Consider the following 23537-nt stretch of genomic DNA (forward strand, 5'->3'; position numbering starts at 1 on the left):
AAATAAATAAAAATTAGAAGATCAAGGACAGTTTCAGACCAAAATACAATAACAGAAATTAACTTATTCTGAATCAACTAGAAAACAGGAAATATGTGTGAAACAACTGTTAGCACGATAACAGGCATATAAAGGACACTGATCCTTGAGAGATGAATAACAAGAACTCCATGGTTGTCCTGCTTGGTGCCTTGTGATGATTTTTTATCCATAGTACACAGAAGGGGTACACAGGGGAGATAAGAGAATCCTGGACAACTCACTGGATTGAGGAGAAGTGTTTGTCTGTGGGAAGACACAGAAAGCTCTAAAGATAGAGTACTTTAGAAAGTTACACAGAGAGACAACTTTGAAAATTAGTCACTGTTAAAAGGTGGAAAAAAGATGCATCCAGCAAACTAAGAAAAGTATGTAGCCTTATTAATCTCACAAAAATAATCCCCAAAGTGAAAAGCAGAAAATAGAGAAAGTCAATATAAAATGATAAAGGTTTCAGTTTTCAGGAAGGCTTTACAAGATTAGACTTCCATGTACCCAATAACATGTATTCAAATAAACAAAATTTACAAAGTTATAAGAATAGAAAAAAATAAACTCATGTAAAAGAAAATCATATTTGAAAAGCAAAACTTATTTTAGGATGTTGAAGTTTTAACAATAAAAATATTTAATCCAGTAGGTATTTGAAACTACATCCAAAAGTACATTTAACATGATTTTAAGTACAAATGGAATACTTAACAGAAAGTGATCATGCATCATATTTTCACACCATAAAACAAAAAATATGGAAGAGTTCAAATCATTCAGAAAAATATTCTTTCACTAAAGTGACTAATTTAACATGTAGCAAAAAGATAATGATTAATGATTAATAATCTAAATATATCCCCTGAAATATTGGTGGTTCAAGGAAGATATCATATTGAAGTTAATTAGGACTAGATAGAAACAAAATTAAAAAAAATATTAGAACCAGATGATAAAATGCAAACATATCAAACTTCATGAAATAATTTTTTATAGAAAAAAAGATTTAATAAAGGTGATGATCAGAGCCAAAATATAGCCCTCTAGGGAAAAGAGTAATGCTGACAAAACCCAAGAAAATTGATCAAGTAATAAAATAGGCACAAGAAAAGAAATACTAATCAGTAATGAAAGGAGGCACATACCTACAAATTATGAGGGCACTAAAAAGATAAAAAAGATGCATCATGTGCATCTTTATGCCAATACATTTGGACAGTTTGATGAAACTGCAAACATTCAGAAAAAGTTGTAGCTTTAAAATTTTAACTGGAAAAATATGCATACTTAGAGACTTGAATGACCATTAAAGAAAGATCAATTGACTCCTAATAAAAAAAAAAAAACTGTTTAAAATTTTTTTTGGTAATAAATTTGTAAGTGATGTCTCAGGAGAGAGCAATGTCCCTAAAATTAGAAAGACAGGTAAATGCAGAGAAGGACAAACCTATCCAAACTAGAAATCATGAACAAACCCTCCACAGGAACTAGAACTGGATAGAAAATCTTGACTGTAATTGATAGATGCTGCAGGCTCAAGGTGACTAGATCTGAGAAGTGAAAATCCCAGGGACCCCAGTCATCAAGGATCACTCTGGTTTTATGAATTTGACTTCCTGGAATCCGTTTCACAGTGAACGTCAGAGAAAAGTTTCCACATGCTTCTATCAGAAGAAAGGGAAAAGGAATCATTCTGGAGTACTCCAGAGCATTCTGTTATTGGAGACCCTCATTGTTATACAAAATTACATATAAGAGGTTGTGAGGGGAAAGGGAAAAAAAAAACAAGGGAGAGAATTAAATTATAGCAGATGGGATAGAGAGAGAAGATGGGAGGGGAGGGGAGGGGGGATAGTAGAGGATAGGAAAGGTAGCAGAATACAACAGTTACTAATATGGCAGTATGTAAAAATGTGGATGTGTAACCAATGTGATTCTGCAATCTGTATACGGGGTGAAAATGGGAGTTCATAACCCACTTGAATCTAAAGTATGAAAAGTATGAAATATGATATGTCAAGAGCTATGTAATGTTTTGAACAACCAATAAAAAAAAAACAAGTCTACTTGAAGAGAAACTGTTCAACTAGAGCCTAACCCACAGTGCTTTTATCATAACCTAATTGACACGAGGAAAGGAAAATACCCGACTCCACCTCCTTCCACCTGGATCTTTCACTCAGTATCTGATATTAACTTGTGGAAATTTTCAGTCATTCTTCTTTCAAATATTTATTCTATTCTTCCTGTTATCTCATCTCCTTTTAATATTCATACTATGTCACAAGTTTGTATTTATTCATAGATCTTGGTTTCCACCTATGCTGAGAGTCACTTGCAAATTTCATAGGACAAATGTAGGGAATGATTTGGACCTAATCATAGAACTATAGAATGCTTCTCCTCCCACCACCAACTTACCACCATATTACTAAAGGCTGTTTACCACGGTTTTTCAATGCAGCACGGTAGTATCCTCTTTGCCAGGGGTAGACTTCATAACCACAATGGAGGTTGCAACTTCAGATACCATCCAACACTATAGACAAGCTCTATGATACCATGTTAATCATTATGATAACCTTGAAGGTTACTAAGAGACTAATGGACAGGTAGCATGTAAGGTGTGAATTACCAAAACAAGACCCTAAGAGGGATAGCGAAAGATTTCATTGTATTACTCAGAATCATACTCAATTTAAAGTCTATGAATTATTTATCCCTGAAAATTTTAATTTAATACACTCAGACAATATTTAACCATGGGTATCTGAAATTGCAGAAAGTGAAACCATGGATAAGGGAAGACTACTTAAAGCATGCCTGGTTAGGGAAAATTACAATTCATAATAAAGAGCAAAATACACAGTTTAAAGAGACAAAGCATGAGAATCAGACTCAGATCTAGAAGGAACACTGGAGGTGTCAGACCAGAACTTTAAAGGACTGTGACTAATATGCTGAGGATTCTAGAGGAGAAAGTTGATGGCAGAAAGAAAGAAAAGCAGCATGAACAGAGAGACAGAAGTGAATTTGAAGAAAAAAACAATAAGAAATACTAATGATAAGAAATAAATGTAACAGAAATGATGAATGCCTTTAATGGTCCTATGGTAGACTACAGAGGACTGATGGAAAAAAAAAAATGAAACTGAAAATATTGCAAAAGAACCTTCAGATATTGAAAAGAAAAAAAGGCAAAAGAAACCAAATAAGAATACCCAAGACCTGTGAACAAATATAAACATGTGACATATTCATAATGGGAATAAAAAAGAGAAAAAAATTGCAGGAGAAATTGAATAAATATTTAAAGAATAATAATGGAAATTTTCCACAATTTAATATAAGACACAAAGCCACAGATTCAGGAAGTTCAGAAAATACCAAGCAAAAAACCGTTTAAATAAATAAATAAATAAACCTAATTCTAAAAAAAAAAAACAAAAAAAACAAAAAACAAGAAGATGGCCATAGAACTAGCAGCAGTCTATAGATTCATTGCAAACCCCATAAAAATACTGATGATATTCACAGAAATAGAAAAAAAAAGTCGTAAAATTCATAAGGAATTACAAAAGACCCAGAATAGCCCAAACAATATTGAGCAATAAGAATGATGCTAAAGGTATCACAATACCTGATCTCAAATTATACTACAGAGCTATAGTAATAATAACAGCATGTTACTGGTATTGAAACTGATATGAAGACCCAAGGAATAGAATATAAGACAGAGAGACAAATCCACATAGAAATAGCCATCTGATCATTGATAAATATGCCAAAAACTACATTACAAAAAAGATAGTCTTTTTACCAATTGGTGATGAAAAAAATTGAAATCTACATGCATAGATAGAATAATGAAACTAAATTTCTATATCTTACACTGAAAAAAAAATTGACTCAAAGTTGATCAAAAACCAAATAAACAGACCAGAAACACTGCTAGTGCTAAAAGAACACATAGGGCCAACGAGCCAACAGATTGGCACAGGAAGTGCCTTTCTTAACAAGACTCCTACAGCTCAAGATCTATAACAAAGAATCAATAAGTGGATGGCATCAAATTAAAATACTTTTTCACAATAATGGAAAGAAGAGTGTGAAGAGAGAGCCTTCAGAATGGCATAAAATTTTTGCCAGTTCCTTTCTGAAAGATTAATATCCAGAATATATATAGAAATCAAAAAATTTAGCACCAGATAAACATATAAATAATTCAATAAATGGGCAACATATCTAAATAAACTTTTCTCAAAAAAAGAAATACAAATGGCCATCATAGTAAAAAAAAAAAAATGTTCAGCATCCTTAGCAATTGTGGAAATGCAAATCAAAACTACACTGAGATTTCATCTCACTCCTGTTGGAATTGTAATCATCAAGAACACAAATGCTCTGTGTGTGTGTGTGTGTGTGTGTGTGTGTGTGTGTATTACTAGTTAAAGTAATAATAGAAAGAAGATATATAGAGAAAAACAAGTGTATTGTGGCGGGGGGAGGCAAGGGAAAAGGAAGCTAAAAGAGAATAAGATTGGTCAAATTAAAAATGTCCTTATACAAATATGGCATAACAAATCCTACTATCATATGTAATTACAATGCACCAATTAAAAAATACATCAGGGCTAGGGATATATTCAGAGTTCAGTGGTAGAGTACTTACAAAGGATGCAGGAAGAACTGTGTTAAATTCTCAGCACCAAGGGGATATATATATATATATATATATATATATATATATATATATATATATATCTTAAACATATATTACTAAGGGTAAGAAGTCAATATGAACAGTCCATATGGTATACAATTACAACTATATGAATTCTAGGAAAGACAAAAACTATACACCATAAAACATAGTCTTTTATTTGCCAGGGGGAATAAATATCTTTGTATATTTTTCTAAAGCCATAGGATTTATAAACCTGGATTAAATCTTAATGTAAACTATGAAATTTTGGTGATGATGTGTATATGCTCATCATTTTTAATAAATATACCTCACTGTGTTAGTTAGCATTCCACCAGTATGAACAATATACCTGACAAGAATAACCTAAAGAAGGAGGTGTTTATTTTGGCTCATGGTTTTGGAAGTTTCAGTCCATGGTTGTCTCACTCCAAGGCAAAAACATCATGGAAAAGGGTGTGGAAGTAGAAAGTTTTCCAGCTCATGGCAGCTGAGAAGCAGAAAGGTTGTGGGTGGCTGGGGACAAGATAAACCCTTCCATAGGATGTCCACAGTGACCTACTTTCTCTGAAAATCCTACCTCCCCCAAATCCACTCAAATTATTAATCCATCAAATGGATTAATATATTAATTAGGCTATATAATTATGATCCAATATCTTGGATGATCCAATATCTTGATCATGATCTAATATCTTCCTGAAAGCCTCAACTCTGAATATTAATGCATTCAGAACTATGTTATCAACACATGAGCTTGGAGAATACTCGAGATTCAAATCCAAAACATAACAGGGGGCTATAATTGCATGCAGTCAGAGGACACACACAAAAACAAACAATGAAAAATAACAACAAAAAATCCCTCTATCTTCTGATCAATTTTACTGGGAAACTGAACTGCTCTAAAAATATAGTCCATTAAATGAAGACAAGAGTTCATTGTTAACATCATATTCAATAGTGGAAAGCTAAACCAGTTTCCCCAAAGATCATGAGTAATTCAAGGATGTCTACTCTCATCACTTCTATTAAATGAAGAACTGTAAATCCTAGACAGAACAATTAAGCAAGGAAAATAAATAAGAGAGATCTAAATTGGAAAGAAGAAATAAAATTGTCTCTGGATGCAAATGACATGATTTTATATAAATAGAAAACCTTAAAGACACTATAAAAAGACTGTTATAGATAATAAATGAATTTGGTCAAGTTGCAGGATAAAAAAATCAACATACAAAAATCATTTGTGCCTATATATACTAACTATAAGCTATTTCAAAAGAATATAAGGAATACAATTTAATTTACAAGAGCATCAAGTAGAATAAAATATTTAGGAATAGCATTTAGAAAGCAGGCAAAGTATATATGTTAAAAACTACAAAAATGATGAAGGAAACTAAATAAAAATATATCCTGTGTTTATAAATTTCAACATATAATTTTGTAAAAATGCTAATACTATCCAATTCAGTTCATAGACTCATAGAAACCCTATCAAAATCCGAATGGCATTCTGACCAAAAACTAGGAAAGAAAAAATTTACAATTCACACACACCAAAATTAAAAAAAAGCAAAATCAATATTGAGAGATGAACAAAGCTACAGACATTATAGCTCCTGATTTCAAAATATATTACAAAATTAGTGTAGGTATAGTATTGTACTGGCATAAAGACAAATATATATTCTAGTGAACATAACAGCATAACAGAAAGCTCAATAAAAAACATATATGTTTAAGTCAACTAATTTCCAATAGGGAGTCAAGAATACACAATGAGCACATAATAGTTCCTCAACAAATTTGTACTGGGAAAGTAAATATGCACATGCAAAAGAATAAAACTGGAACTTGACCTTCCATCATACACACACACACACCCCCCACACACACATACACACACACCACACACAAAAAATTAAAAATTTAAATGTAAAACATCTGAAGAAAACACAAGAGAAAAGCTTCATGATATTGAATTTGGCAATGATTTCATCTATACCAAAAAAAAAAAAAAAAAAACAATACAGGCATAAACGCAGAAATAAATAAAGTGGACTATAAAACTCAAAGCTTCTACATAGGAAGAAAATAATCATCAGAGTGAAAAGGTAACCCAAAGGATGGAAGCAAACATTTCCAAACTATACATCTGAAAAGGGTTAGTTGCCGCAGTCTGGCTGGGCACAAAATAACCGAACCGCCACAAGGCACTTCTAGGTTCAAAACAGGAACCCCTTTATTGCCCGAACTCCTGCGAACACTACCGATGCATCCCTTCCAGAAACACCACACACCAACCGGAAATCCCTCCTCCAGAATTTCCCCCACCAACCCGAACTCTTCAGGAATTCCCTTTAGAGCTCAACCAGAACTCAATGGGAACTCTGCGAGAACTCAAAAGTCATCATCTTAATGGCTCGCTGGCGTCACCTCTCAACCACTACTTCTGGCAAAAACGCCATGCGTCATCCCGACTCGGCTGTGGCCCTCAACATCTCCCCCCTTCTGTTTAATTAAACAACAAGCAATGTGGCTTAGGGGACCGTGCCTGTCTTAGGTTGTCCAATACTACATATGGTCCTTACCTGTCATCAGATGAGCTGACCTCAAGGCATCAGCCTCCTCTCTTAGGTTGGTACCATTGCAATTGGATCTTACCCATCACTGACTACCAGTCCACCATACAGCCATACTTATGGATAGGCCTATGCACCAGTGGTGGGGTGAGGTTCTTTGCCTCACCTCTGTTGGCCCCCAAATTGGCCTTTGCACCAGTGGGGGGGTAAGGTTCTTGCCTCACCTCTGTTGGCCCCCAAATTTGGCCTTTGCACCAGTGTGGGGGGGGTGAGGTTCTTTGCCTCACACCTGTTGGCCCCCAAATTTGGCCTTGGTGCCAGTGGGGGGGTGAGGTTCTTTGCCTCACTTCTGTTGGCCCCCAAAGTTGGCCTTGGTGCCAGTGGGGGGGAGGTTCTTTGCCTCACCTCTGTTGGCCCCCCAAATTTTAGCTGAACGACTATCACAAGCAGAAGGGAAGAGGATACAGAAATGCCATGACACCAAGCCAATTGACAGCTCCTTTGGAAAAATTGTACCACCGATGACATCACCAGCAAAGATACTCCAGCACTACCACAATTCGCTGCACCAACAGATAGTTCACAATGCATACAAGTAATACGTAGTCCAGGCAAGTTCTGCAAGCAGTTCAAAGCAGAGGAATCTATTAATATGTTCATTTCCTCCCAAAGTAAATCAACTCCTTGATTGATCATCACTTGTTTAGTTACATTACTCATTGATGCATCAGTTTATACAGTTTGTTGTGATAGCTATCACAGAAGCTGTAGTTTGGTTTTATCTTTATCTTCACCGGCACTGGGATAAAGATAGAAATTCTGGCAATGATGGCTAAAAAAAAATTATGTAACATTCCAGCAGGCACTAAAAGAAAGCAATTTTCTAAATAATTTAGCATCCTGAATATAATTAGATAAAATGAAAAGGAAAGGTGAAAGTAAACAAACAGATCTGTTAACCTCCTTTTTTGTTCACATATTAAAACAATCATCAACAGCTGTTTACCCAATTTAAATTAAACCATTTAAATCACATGAATAAAAAAATATTTAGATCCATTTTTTCATGAGCACTCCTCATATATGATATATGGACATACGTACATACAAACATACAACACAAAACACATGTGTGCACACATAACATACAACACATAAGACAATAGTAAAGGCCTTGTAGATTTACACAGGTGAAATCTCCATTGCAATGTTTAAAAACTCCACAGTCAAAAAGTAGAACTGATCAGAAAAACATTAACCTAGGTCTGTATGAGCTCAAAAAATAAAATAGAACTTCATGATGTGGGAAAAGGCAATAATAAAATAGATATTGAAAAGGCATCTTGGTGACCACCTGGGTTTGACTCTTCTTTGGATATCCCATCCTTTTCCTGTAACTTGCATAATGGGTCTGAAGGTATTCCCACAAGCAAGTCCCAATGTTTTTTTACATTTGAAATAGGCCTTAATGGTGTTCATTATTCATTAGCCTCCAGGTGTGGGAGAACCACTGTTGCAGATGTAAGGATATCAGCTGTTATGGATTTGAGCCAAGTCATCTTCTTTTTGTTCTGTAGAAATCGCTTCTCTCTAGAATCCAATTCGGCTGCTGTTCTCCCTGTGGAAACACACAAACAGAGCCCAGACTCCAGACAATCACTGGGTCAGGACCTTTCCATTGTCCTGTTAAAATATCCTTCCAAAGTACCTTAGGCTTATGTACATTTTTTGGATACATATGCCTTTCTGCAGCACTAAGCCCTGATGAATACAAATTTAAAAAGTAAAAAGGGTTATTTTAAGTTTATCTTTGGGGGATATATACCCCTTTCCAATTCCCTCTTTTTGCTTTAATAAGTACATTTTAATAGTTTGATGAACTCTTTCAACTATGCCTTGTCCCTGAGGATTGTATGGAATTCCTATTATGTGAGTAATGCCAAATGATGAGCAACATTGTTTAAAAGAGGTAGAAGTATAACCGGGACCATTATCTGTTTTTAACTGTTTTGGAATGCCCACAGTGGCAAAATTTTGTAAGCAATGAGCTATAACATCTTTAGTTTTTTCTCCGGCATGAAGGGAGCCCATCAAAAATCCAGAAGAAGTATCAACTGTAACATGCAAATATTTTAATTTTCCAAATTCTGGCAAGAGTGTGATGTCCATCTGCCAAATATGATTAGGTATCAGTCCTCTAGGATTGACACCAAGATTAACTTGTGGTAAAAAGTCACACAATTTGACATTGTTTTATTATTTGTCTAGCTTGTTCCTTAGTATTTTAAAGCGCTTTTGTAAAGTATTAGTCAATGCTAATGACAATGAAAATTTGTAGCTTCTTCTAGTGTAGAGAAAATATGTATGTCATGTGTAGTTTTATCTGCTATATCATTGCCCAAACTAAGGGCTCCAGGCAATCCTGTATGTGCTCTGATATGTCCTATAAAGAATGGATCTTTTCTGTCCCAGATTAGACTTTGTATAGTGGAAAGCAAAGAAAAAACAGTAGAGGAAGGGGAAATCCTACCAGCATCTTCAAGGAATACTATAGCATTAACTACATACTGACGACTATCAGAAAATAAATTAAATACAGAATCTTTAAACATCACAAAAGCTTGTAAGACTGCATTAAGCTCTACCTTTTGAGCTGATTGTTTGGGTACTAAAAATGTAAAAGTTTGATCAGGGGTAACTACTGCTGCTGTACCATTATTTGACCCATCAGTGAATATATTTGGAGCATTCATGATAGGTGTTTTTCTTGTCATTTTTGGAAAAACTACAGGATGCAGAGACCAAAAAGACAACAAAGGATTAGATGGTAAGTGATTATCAAATGAAGCATTAGATTTACAAATGATTATTGCCCAAGTATTTAGCTCATTAGCTAACTCATCAATTTGATCCATAGTATATGGAGTAATAATTTTATTGGGAGAAATTCCAAACACTCCCTTTGCTGCTTTTATTCCTTTGAGTATTAATTGTCCTACAGCCTCAGGATACCTAGTAAGAATAGTGTTAGGAGAATAAGATAAATGTATCCACAATAATGGACCTTCTTGCAAAAATACTCCTGTAGGAATATTTTTTTGTTGGTATTACAATATATAATAATAATAAATTATAATAAATAATAAAGGCAAACATATCAATTCTATCCAAATGTATATTTTCCATATATGTTTCAATAATTTTTAATGCCTTTCTTGCTTCAGGCGTTAACATTAACATTCGGGGTGAATTTGCATCTGATGGACCTTTTAGGATATCAAATAAAGGTCCCAACTCTCCTCTTGGTATGCCTAGATAAGGCCTTATCCAATTTATGTCTCCTGATAACTATTGAAAATCGTTAAGTGATTTGAGTTGATCTACTCGTATTTGAATTTTTGGTGGATGGACCATGGTTGAGGATAATAGAACTCCTAAATAATTAATTGGAAAATTTAATTGTACTTTATCTATTGCTATCTCTAGATTATAATTTTTAATAAGTTTGTAAGTGTGGTATAATATTCTAGCAATGTGTTTTTATCTTTGTGTGCTAATGATACATCATCCATATAGTGAAATATATGTAGTTCAGGATTTTGATTTCTAAGTGGCTGGATTGCTTTGTTAACATAAATTTGACACATAGTTGGGATGTTAGCCATCCCTTGAGGAAGTACTTTCCATTCATATCTCTGTTCAGGACCTTCATGATTCAGTGCAGGGATAGTAAATGAAAAACGTGGACTATTCTCAGGATGAATTGGAATTGAAAAAAAACAAACTTTAATATCTATAGCTAAAACATACCAGGTTTTTGGCAAAGCAGACAATTGAGGAATCCCCAATTGAGCAGGTCTCATAATAACCATCTCATTATTAATGGCTCTTAAATCCTGCAGTAATCTCCATTTACCAGATTTCTTTTTAATGACAAAAATGGGAGTATTCTGGGGAGATATGGAAGGTTGAATATGTCCCTCTGATAATTGTTGTTTGACCAGGTCATGGGCTGCTTGTATCTTTTCTTTAGTCAGGGGCCACTGAGGAACCCATACTGGTCTTTCTGATTTCCAAGTAATTTTTATTGTCTCAGTGACCCCTTCTGAAAACCAGATCCATGTGTATCTATTCCTTGATCTATTTGAATCGGTGCTGTTATAGCTTGTTCTTGTTCTCCTAATCTTTTTTCTTTCCTAAAACCTTGTCTAGCCCTAATAGTGGGTGCATTTGGATTGATGTTATTTGTTAATGTTAGTCCTAATTGATCTAGGACATCTTGTCCCCATAAATTTATAGAAAGATGATCCAATACATATGGCTGTATTGTTCCTTCACATCCTTCAGGATCCTTCCAATCTAATACCATTGCACTTCTATGGGGATTAGTCGCCACTCCTAGTTCTCAAAGCATTTGAGTGGCTTGTTGTAATGGCTAATGTTTCGGCCATTCTTGGCAAGAGATGATGCTAGGGTCTGCATCTTCTGTGTCCAGTAGCCCATTAAATTCATATTCTTGAATATTTAGTTTTAGCATTGGGCGAGAATCTAAATTTAAAGACAGCATAGCCCAATCTACACCTGTGGAGCCTAATCCCATGGAACCTCTTTCTATAGTACGGCTGGAAAATTTATCATGCAGGCTGGGTATTATTAATAACTGTGCTATTCTATCTCCTGGTAAAATTACTGATATACCTCTTGGAGAACTAGCTATAATTTTTATTTCACCTACATAATCGGGATCAATTACCCCAGGACTTATCATAAGTCCATTTAGAGTAGAAGAACTACGTCCCAATAATAAGCCTACTGTTCCTTGGGGAAGAGGCCCTTTTACCCCTGTGGGAATGATTTGAACTCCCATCTCTGGAGTTAGTACTGCTCTGGTGGAAGCGCAGATGTCCAACCCTGCACTTCCTCTGGTTTATCTGGTGAGGAATCTAATGGTTAACGTGTCCTGGGCACTACCCTGATGGTGTTGCCCCTTATACTTGTGGTCGTGGGCCCCGGAACATTGGGCCACCTATCCTTTTTTTGTCAATGGAGCCTGATGCCTTTCTCCACGATATCGTGGGTAAACACCTGGTCCTTGTCTGTTTTTTGATAATGGAGTACCCTCTATGGTGGTTTGAGAACGGCATTCATTAGCCAAATGTCTCCCTCTATGGCATTGTGGGCAAATACCCGGTATTCTACTCCTTTGATACCTAGCTTTGTTAAACCCTCCTCCTATGGGGCAACTCCTTTTAAAATGTCCTGTTTGTTCACAATTGTAGCATGTTTTCAGCCTGGCATCTAAAGCCTGTTGTGCTGCAGCTGCCAAGACTTGCCTTTGTTCATTAATGTCTCTACATAATTTAATATATGTATTTAAATCTTCATGTTTCCATGGTCTAATGGCCTCCTTGCACCAACGATTTGCTTGTTCAAAGGCTAGCTGTTTAATTAATGGCATTGCTTTCTCTGTATCCCCAAAAACTCTGGTAGCTGTTTGAATAAGCCTATCTACAAATTCAGCGTAAGGTTCATTAGCTCCTTGTATTACCTTAGATAATTGACCTTGTAAACCTCCATGTCCTTGTAAATTCTTCCATGCCCTAACTGCATCTGCATCAAGTTGTGAGTATATAGCAGGATCATATGCATTTTGTTGTAGCTGATCTTCATAAGGTCCTTTTCCTAACAACATATCTAGATTTCTCTGAGGATAACCAGCTGCTACATTTCGCCTAGCTGTCTCCATGCAAAATTCCTCATTGGAAAACTTCCATAACAGGGATTGTTCTCCATTTAGCACAGATTTACACATACCAGTCCAATCTGCTGGCATCATGTTCAAGTTGGTAATGGATTCGATCAAGCTTACAGTGAAGGGTGCTTGAGGACCATAGATTGTTACAGCCTCTTTTAGCTGCTTCACTGTTTTGAAATCTAAAACATGGTGATGTTGCTGCCCTCCTGCCGCCTCAAATACAGGGCATGCTAATCTTTGAGGTCCTGTCTCAGGATCCCATCTATCAACTACGGGGGTTGAGGGCCACTCAACCTATGTTGTCTCCATAGGTGGAGCTGTTGGTTGGACACTTACGGCCTCTGGTGATAGAAAGGTGTTAGTAGCAACCTCCCATTGTAACTTCTCTCCGGACAGCACCTCCTTTCTAAACTTTTTTTTCCTGTCTGACTAACTCGAGAGACTTCCTTTTTTACTTCATTTAAAATGTCTTCTCCTAGACTAAGCAAACAAGACTGTACCAACATCCATAATGGTAATGTGCCAACTGGTAGAGTTCCTGGGCTTTCCTTTTGTATCTTTTTAAAATCTTCACCATGATGGTTCCATTGTGATATATTTATCAACCCCTCTTTAATGAACCATGGACTACACCTTTGTATCATCTTAACGTATGCCCTGACTGTTCTTGATTTTTACTGAGATGCCTCCTTCCTCTAGCACTTTACTTAACGCCCTTTCGGTTTGGTTCTTATTAATTTTTAATTCCATATTTCCATGACAAAGATACCCCTCACTAAGATAACGCAAAACAAAACTGAGACAAAATGAAACAAAAATGGAACAAAAATTCATTATATCAGCCTTTCTATCCTCCTGAAATGTCCATCCATCCTTTCTCCCTATGTGTTCCTCAGAGGCAAATAGTTTTTCCTCAGATGTGAGCGGTTATTCTTCCGTCCCACCCATCTCCAGGGACTGGCAACTTAAAACAAAAGTGAAACAAAACGATAGAAGAATCTTTAAACGGTTACCCATCCTCTCACACTGCCCTCAGGAACAAGCAGTTTACCTTATCACTTACCCTCAGGCATCCCCACATGGGCCACCAAATGCCGCAGTCTGGCTGGGCACAAAATGACCGAGCCGCCATGAGGCACTTCTAAGTTCAAAACAGGAACCCCTTTATTGCCCAAATTACTGCGAACGCTACCCACGCGGCCCTTCCAGGAACACTACACACCAACCGGAAATCCCTCCTCCAGAACTTCCTCAACCAATGCGAACTCTTCAGGAATCCCCTCGAGAGCTCAACCAGAACTCAATGAGAACTCTGCGAGAACTCAAAAGTCATCATCTTAATGGATCGCTGGCATCACCTCTCAACCACTACTTCTGGCAAAAATGCCATGCGTCATCCCGACTCGGCTGTGGCCCTCAACAGTTAGTATCCAGAATATATAAAGAGTTCCTATAATTCATGAACAAAAAATAAATAACCAAAGGCAGAATAGGGGAGGTCACTTTCCTGGCTGATCTGTGGAGTGAAACAAAGAAAGCAGATAGGCAGCTTCTCAGCAAGGTTGGTGAACAATAAAAAAATAAATTAATGAAATAAAAAGGAGTATGTGTTATGTGTGGCAGGGGGGAGGGGATTTACTGCAACTTAAAACTGGACATTCAAAGCAGACTAGGAACACAGAAGGTTGGTATAATAAAAAATAAAAAAACAAAAAATTCCCAGTTGCACAGTCATTGCTGCAGCCAGGCTGGAAAACGCAGTCAGACAAGTTCCTCCATGAGAATAGTAGAGGCATAAGAGAATTAAAGAAACCTGCATTTTGGGAAGCCCAAGGCCTATCTGGGTAAGGAGCACTTAGAGACCAAGAACGTTGCTAAACAAACCTGAAAGAAACATTGTACCCTGTCTGTATTCAGGGAAAGAAGCTGACATCTCTCCAGGCAACATGAGGAGGACAAAAGAGTGATCCACTCTGCAGCCCCATCACAGGGTCCAGTAGATGAGGAAGCTGATTCCTGGCAAACCTGAGTTTGGCCCAGAATACAGGCCCAATAAATACACACTGCATGACATAGAATCTTCCTAAATGAAGAGAGGAAAATCAAACATGTAGAGAATTTTACACAGGTATCAGCTGCTCATGGAAATCCACCTGGCTCTACCTCTCCCCCTCCAATCACTTACAGGACCTGCTAGCATGGAACTTGGAAGGGATGGAGTGGGAGAGATTGTTTGGAGACTGAAATGGAGACCAGGAATCATGGATTCTGCAGGGGATTAAGTATTGACTCCCCCACCACACAAGTGGAACCCAGGAAGAACCCTGGGATAAAGTCCCCCAGTGTAGACCAGCAAGTACTGGGTGCTGGAGGTATGTTGATTTAAAATCTGCAGACCAATTAGCATTCAGCAAAGATCCTGGAGCCCACTAAGCCTAAACCCTGCCTCCAGAATGCCCCCTATAGGATTACCTCTCTCACTCCAGCAATTCAGAGGGTGGAGTGTCACACTAGAGAAGACCCCATCTAAAACTTCTCAGATTTAGGACATTTTCTGATATTATTTCATTGAAAAGTTGTACATTCCTTTGGTTTGTATCTCTGTGCTTTCATCAATCCCAATACATCTTAAATTTGGTCTTTCCATATTATCCCATAATTCTTAGAAGTTCTATTCATGGTTTCTTATCATCTTCTCTTTGTAGTCAACTCTATTTTTATGATTATATATTTTGTCTTCAAACTCATGACACTAAAACAGCCTATCAGCGTTAAGTTGTCTTGGTTGGTTATCTGTGTGGTATGGGCTCAGCTGTGGATAGAAAGAATCAGGGAATATTCTCTATGTGCTCTTTCATTTTTGTGCTCACTTCTGGATTTCCTTCAATCCAAAACCTGGAAATGACTCAGCAGAAAACATATCATGATCTCCTGGCTGGGCCACAAGCATGTCTGCCCATTTGGAGATCTTTAAAAAACCAAAATAGAGCTATCACATTATCCAACAATTCCACTTCTGAGTATGAATCCTAAAGAATGAAATCAGTATCTTAGAGATATATTAGCACCCCAAATTTGATAACATCTGTGAATCTGTTTCTCAGCGATGCTCCTATTTCCTGTTATGGGCCAGGCTATATGGATAATGACCAAAGAGACTCCATTTTACCCTGAGACTCCATATCATGTAAGAAATGCTTCTCCCATTGGAAAGCCCCACCTCTGTACCCTTAATAGTAACCCAGCATAACATACTTGGCGACACAAAAAAGCAATTCTTATACAATGTAAAATTGTTCTCTTTGGTTTCCATTTTTCTTGGGCAATATATCTAGTCAGAGTTCGATTGTCTAGACATTAGTAACCATTCTCTAACCTGTACTGAACTAAGGTCATTTTGACCCACTTCCCTTCTTGCTTGCTACTATGCCAACCTGGAAAGTCCCGTGGGAAACACCAATGTACCCATTGCATTGTCTCACTAACTGCCCAATTCAGCCTCTGTTCCTGCTTGCTTGCAGCTACATGAACCCAGATGTGGTTTTTGCCTTTAAACATCCTAAAATGCTCAGGCTCAGGGCTGTTCCTTGCAGAGACAGTTATGGGTCCTGTAGGGAGCAGTTGCTGGCTGGCTGGCTAAATAAAGACTCTTCAATTTGGACAAAACTAGGACTTGGTGTGTTTTCTAAGTGACCTTCCCCACAACATTTCCCTTGCCTTTCCCTCACTGTAAGTTTGTGTGAATATAGAGAAGTACCATCTTTGAGTTTCTGAATACTTACTTGAAAAAAAGTTAAATTTTTAATATCAACATTTCCCTCAAACATTCCACAATTCATTACTTTAGCACAGTACGTATACATGCTCTCAAAAAAACTTTTCTTGCTCCAGTGTTAGTACATATTAGAACATATCAAACATATCATTGTTGTCTGTGTTTTGCTACAGTGGTGTAAAAAAGCAAAACAACAAAACACACATAACTCCTTGTCTAATTCTAGACTCACTAGACTCAGCCAATAAGATATTTTCCTTATGAAAGTCTCATGGGGAAAGAACGATGATCCTGAAAACAGCAGATTCATGCCTCATCTCTCTCATATTCGGAAACATATGCTCATAATAGGAACATGCATCCATTCAGAATTGTTTTGATTATTCAAGCTGTCATTTTTCCCTTGCTTCTGTGGACTATGCCATGCACCTTCTCCCCAGCCTTCCCTACAACTCCAGTTCTTTTCTCCTAAGGATAACACATACCATGGGCCTTGGCATGATGTATTCATTAAGATCCTACCTTTTATTTGGCAGTCTCCTGTGTGAGCCTCTGTTTCACCCTAGCCTTCTGTGTGCAAATTATGGTCAGTTCTTAACTGCCAATCTGTGTACAAAACACACAGCTGAACCGAATCACTAATTCTCCACTCCAACCACTATTTCATTATCCGCTATCAAAGAAATCACATATAATATTGCAGATTTTGTTTTTCTTGCAGCAATTTTGCTTCTGGTCTTTGCCTGACTCCAATAGTCAGGATAAAATGGTATCCCTAAATTAGAAGTCACAACACTGAGGTTTATAGTTACACATTAGGATAGGATCAGCAGAAGACAGTATGACTGAGCTAAACATGCATTTAACATACAAGTAACTATGTAAAGAGTAGTGATCACCAAGAGGACAAGAATGACAATCTTATCCCAACACTAGCTTCAAGAATATTGCTCCATACAGGCACAGTCTTACATACCTGAGATCCCAGTGACTTGGCAGCCTAAGGCAGAAGGATCAAAAGTTGAAAGCCAACCTCAGCAACTTAGTGAGTCCATAAGCAACTCAGTGAGATGCTTTCTCTAAATTATATATATATATATATATATATATATATATATATATATATATATATATATCTGATGATATTGTTCAGTGGTTAAGTGGCCCTAGGTTCAATCCCTGGTAACAAACAAATAAATAAAAATTGCTCCTGAAAATGTTTCATTGAAAAGGGAGAGAAAAGAAATATGCATTTGGGATTCTGGTTTCTCTGCTTCAGTGTCCCCCTGCCTCTTCTATTCCTGGTAGATTTCTAATCATAATTCAAAACTCCACTTGGATCTTCCCAGAAGGATATTTTTTATAGGGTCTCAGGGAGCAATTTTTGCTTTCTTCATTTAAATCCTCATAGAATTGAGTTCATTGTTTTATTGAGACATTAATTAAATTTGTTTACATGTATACTGTCTCATACTAAGATACCTCTCTGCTTAGAGAAATACTCTTGATTTGATGGATTATCTCTCTCATATATATTAAAAATCAATATTCTGCTTTGCCCAGGAGGATTTTCACAAATAAAAATCCAAATTAGAATCATATATAAAAATCCTAAACTATAATAAACTTAATTATGAAAGTTTTAAAAATTATATCCTAATAATTTTAATCCATTCCAGAAAATAAGTTTGTTTTAACTTTTGAAAATAAGCAATTTACCCATTAATATAGTTGTCTAGTCTTGTTATATACAGAACTGTGAAAAAAATTAGTAACAACTATTAAGAAAGTTTTTAGTAAATAAAGAATAGAAAGAGACAATTTTAACCTAATAGCAACAAGCATCATATTCACAGGTAAAAAGATCACAGCTACCAGTGACTATTATGCTGAACAGGCAAAAATTATGACTTTTAATAGAGTATATTATGAAGAAAACTAAAATAAATTTGTTATTGTAATTAAAAGACATTTGTATATATTTTAGCAAATTTGCTGAATAGTAAATTTATGTACAGAATCATTGAATGTGTATATACCAGCAGCAGCAATATAAAATGTGTTTATTCTAAGTATTCTATTTTAGATAGCAAATATTAAATGTAACGAAATAATTTTAAAAATCACAGGCAACATTATTTGTAAGACATTATAGTTTTATTGAAGGTATTAAGTATACACATAGCAAGGTATACCATGCTAAAGTATTGAAAGATTTAGTATCATAATGATGTCTAGTATTGCCATAGTAAGCAATAGATTCAATGTAAACTCAATAAAAGTTCAACTTTTGTTTATTTACTTTGTTTTTGTTTTTAAAACTCGACAAAATTATAGAGCATGCTCTTGGACTTGCTCTAACCTTTGGAAATTATATTGTGAGGTATTAATCGAAAGATGAATAAGCCCAAAGAGAACAAAATAAAAAACACAGAAATACATTTATGGACATGATTTATGATAAAACTGATAGTATCCCCAAATGGCAAATATATCATATCAGTATACAGTGTTGAGAGAGAACTGTTTATCCTTATAGTAAGAAAATGAAATCAGATTCTTACTTCACAATAATCATGAAATGCTATCCCAGAAGGAATAAAGATTTAAGTAGGGATAGTCAGAATTAAAGTTGAAATCCAATCTCCTTTTCCAATTATCAGAGAATCTGGAAACTGTCTACATTCTCTAGATGCAAAAATAATGTCAACCGTTTCCTCCAATTTGAAACCTTTCCCTCATGGTTTAATGAGCCTATTGATCTTATTATGCTTTTTGAAACTGTTTCCTGGAATGCTGTTCCCTTCCTTCATTCCTGCTCCTTGACCCAAACCATTACATAATTACTAATTATTCAAAACAATGTTCCCACCTTTTTACCAAGAGTTATCTTTCCTATCACTAAATTCAAAATGCACTTAATGCCTAGATTAGCATATGCCGATGCATGTTCTATAAAAATTTCTGAGGGAAGACCGGGTTTTATAGTCATACATGTTGGGGAACCACTGTTAATCTGTGCTTCCTATTGCAGATTCCATGTGTTACCACAGAGTGCTGAGAATCTCTGCAGTGATAACGATTTTTTTTAAAGTGATTGACATTGCTGAGAAAAGCATGGACCTAACTTGTTTAATCACAGGACCTTTTACTTAAGAAGCAAGTGCAGATTCCTGGAATAAATTTGTTAACATCTGTGAATCTAGGGAATGAATTCAGAGGATATTGCCCAGTGTCTTTAATTTTATAAGGCAATTATAATGCTTTGTGTATGTTTTAAATTATATATATGTATATACATATATATAATTTGAATTAAATTAAATAAGGAAATCATATATATATATAAATGTTTTATTTATATATAAATGTTTTATATACATTTATATATATTAAATTAAATTATTTATATATAAATGTATATAAAAAATTTATATATATATATATATATATATATATATATATATATATATATATATATATGATTTCCTTATTTCTTTTACCAGTTTTCTTCTCTGGGGCAAATATCAGTTAAATTATATTTTCTAATTGAACTTACCATGATGTATCCTAGATTAAAATACCTTTTAGTAGAGAAGAAGTGAGGTTTACAACTTCTTATAGATACCATCACAATGGCTATACTGGGTTCTAAAAATTATTGTATATGGCCTTTTTGGTCATTGTTCATTTGTCTTCTATAAATAAAAATGTGTAGTTACCTGACAATCAATGATACACATATAAACCTGCAAATATAAATTGGTAGAATTCTATTATACTAATCATTATGGGACTTCATATATTATTTGGCTATACTGAAAAATTGTTAAATATTTTTGAAATAGGCAAATGGTGGCCTGAATAGTAAATAAATATTGGAAACCTTTGCTTTGTGTTTACATGGAGAATGTTTTGAGAAGTAATATCTGCAGAAATGGAATTTGATATGGAAATATATTGAGATACATATAAATGTCAAATATAAACAAGATGACATTAAATGTAATGAAGGAGTTAAAATTAAATCATAAATAAATTTTGAATTGCTTCTTTGAAGGTTGAGGTAATAGCTGTAATTGTCAGAAAACAAAGTTCTCTTTCATATGTTTTATTTTTATTCTAGACAGTACCTAAATGTTTTAAATGTGGTTATATTCAGTGTGAATATTTAATGTCATTTTTCAAAGTTTGCAACTATCAGATAATATATGGTATACTATCAACAAAAGGTACTATTTGAATACAAGAGAGTTAAAACTATATTTTACATATCTGTTTTTTCTGATCATTATAAGACTCATAAATTCATAGGGTTAATGCATAGGTTAATAAATGATAATCAAAGTTTTCACTGTAGAGTTAAGAAATATTTATTATACTAATATCTCTGTATTTGTGTATGTGTGTGCATGTGAATTGTGATTACTCAGCATTAAGAAATATTCACTTGCAAATAAATTATTTAAACTTAGCATTCTGAAACTATGGAATGGGTGGACAAGATATAATCAAGTTGTAAAGCACCAGCTTATAATTATTAGAGTTTCAAATTGCTAATGTCTAGCCCTCAAATTTATATTTCTTCACAATCTTTAAAATGTTTATACACTTTAACTAATTTGTTAGCTTCAAATTAGAAAAAAAATGTTAAATACAATACCTAATTAGCTAAAACTAACTAACTAGGTAGAGCAGATTATCTCTTCTTAGCTTTGTAAATGGTGAAGGAGAGGATCAAGAAAATCAAGCAGCTTGCCCAAAGGTAGAGTACCTATTGCAGAGCCCACCTAACAGTAGATTCAGTTCATGACTGGTGAACTACAATCCCTCTACATTTTGAAAGGGATACCCTGAGGAAAGAAATCAATTAATAGCAGATAATATTTTTAAACTTTATGATTTATCTCTCTCAACAATGGAACAAACATTAGGAAGACACATAAAATTTTATAGAAAACAAAACTGAAGCTCAGATGTAGGAACAATTGGATACCTATAGGGAAAAAATATATATGTAAAAATAAAATGGATCATCAAAGAAACAAGATTGGCCATGCAAAAGGTTTACTGGGGAAAATATCTGTTTAAAGGGGGAATAAGACAAGAAAAATGGGGAAAGATTTAAAACACTAAGTCAGGTCTCATTCTAGGAAGAAAGTGGCAGGAAGGCAGAGCATGGGAGACAGACTTGCTTTTTCTTTTTTAATTTTTTTTTTTTTTTTTAGTTGTAGATGGACACAATCCTTGTATTTTATTTATTTATTTTTATGTGGTGCTGAGGCTCAATCCTAGTGACTCATACATGTCAGGGAAGCGCTCTGTCCCTGAGCTACAATCGCAGCCCTGGAGAAAGAGTTTCTCATTGCAGTTCTGCTTTTTAAAAGTTTGTCTAAGACAATGGAGTGTCCATTAGCCAATGTCTCAGATTATGCTTCCCAATCAAAGAGATTTGAGTAGCACTTATTCCAGTAACATATATTCTGATTCCATACTGTACAGAAACTCTTTCATGGTGTATTGAAGAATTAGGAAGAATTACATAAATTTTAGAAGATAATATAGAAAAAAATTTTTATAGCTTTGGAGTAGACAAGATTTTCTCAACTACATTCAAATTAAGAATTTCGGGGCCTCAGTAGATTACTATTAATAAGTGAAATAACACAACTGCATACTGAGATGGCACATTTCCAGCATATAAAATCAACAGTAATGTAGTACCCGGAACCAATTAAAATAACTTCAGTTTAAAGTCTTGAATAGAAGCTTCACAAAGGAGAGACATATGGTTAATAGGCATACAAGATCACCAAGTTGTAATAATCAGGAAGATCCAACTCAAAACCTTTATCTGATATGACTACTAACCCTATCGTATTGGCAAAAAATAATTATGACTGAGAATAAAAATTTTGAAATGCTAGAAATAGGAAGCCCCATTGCTGATTGGTACAACTGCAATTAACTAAAGAATGCACACTATGTTACCAGCACATTTACAGTTAGGTATATATCTGCATGTTGGGTGATATATGTAGGAATCTTCATAGCAAGTTGTTTAATTAATAGAGATTCAGACTGGGGAGTAGAAATGGGGAGAATTGTTTGTGGATAAGAGATTAAATGAATAATAAATTGTGGTATTTTTATTCCATTGAATGCTGTATAACATTGAAAATAAATGACTTAAAGCTACAAATCAACAGAGACCACACCTGCAAACATAATATTGAGCAGAAGAAAAAGCCATAGAGTAAGAAGTCAATATGATTGTTACTGAAGCAAAGCAAAACCATACTGCAATGTCATGGAATCCAGACCTATATGGTAGAAATACAGGATAGCAGAATTACATCTGGGGAAAGGGTTGGAAGGCGAGAACAGCAAAGTGGAGGGACAGGCAGTTACTTTCCACTAAATGGTTAGTAAATATTTTCCAATGCTTGGCTAATTTGTTTTCAAAATGTTGATATAAGTTTTATATTGCTATTTGTGCATATATTTCATATAATTAATGGCTAATACAATAAAGTAAAAGAAAGAAGATGAGTCACTTATTCAAGAACACAGTTGATAAGGAGTGTTGAAATTAAGATGCTATGTGATCTATTTACAAAATCCACACCCTTTCTTCACAAACTGTCAATGAATTAATTTTATTGTTCATCTACATAGATGTTA

The sequence above is a fragment of the Callospermophilus lateralis genome, chromosome 2 (assembly GCF_048772815.1).
Source record: "Callospermophilus lateralis isolate mCalLat2 chromosome 2, mCalLat2.hap1, whole genome shotgun sequence".
NCBI classification, from domain to species: domain Eukaryota; kingdom Metazoa; phylum Chordata; class Mammalia; order Rodentia; family Sciuridae; genus Callospermophilus; species Callospermophilus lateralis.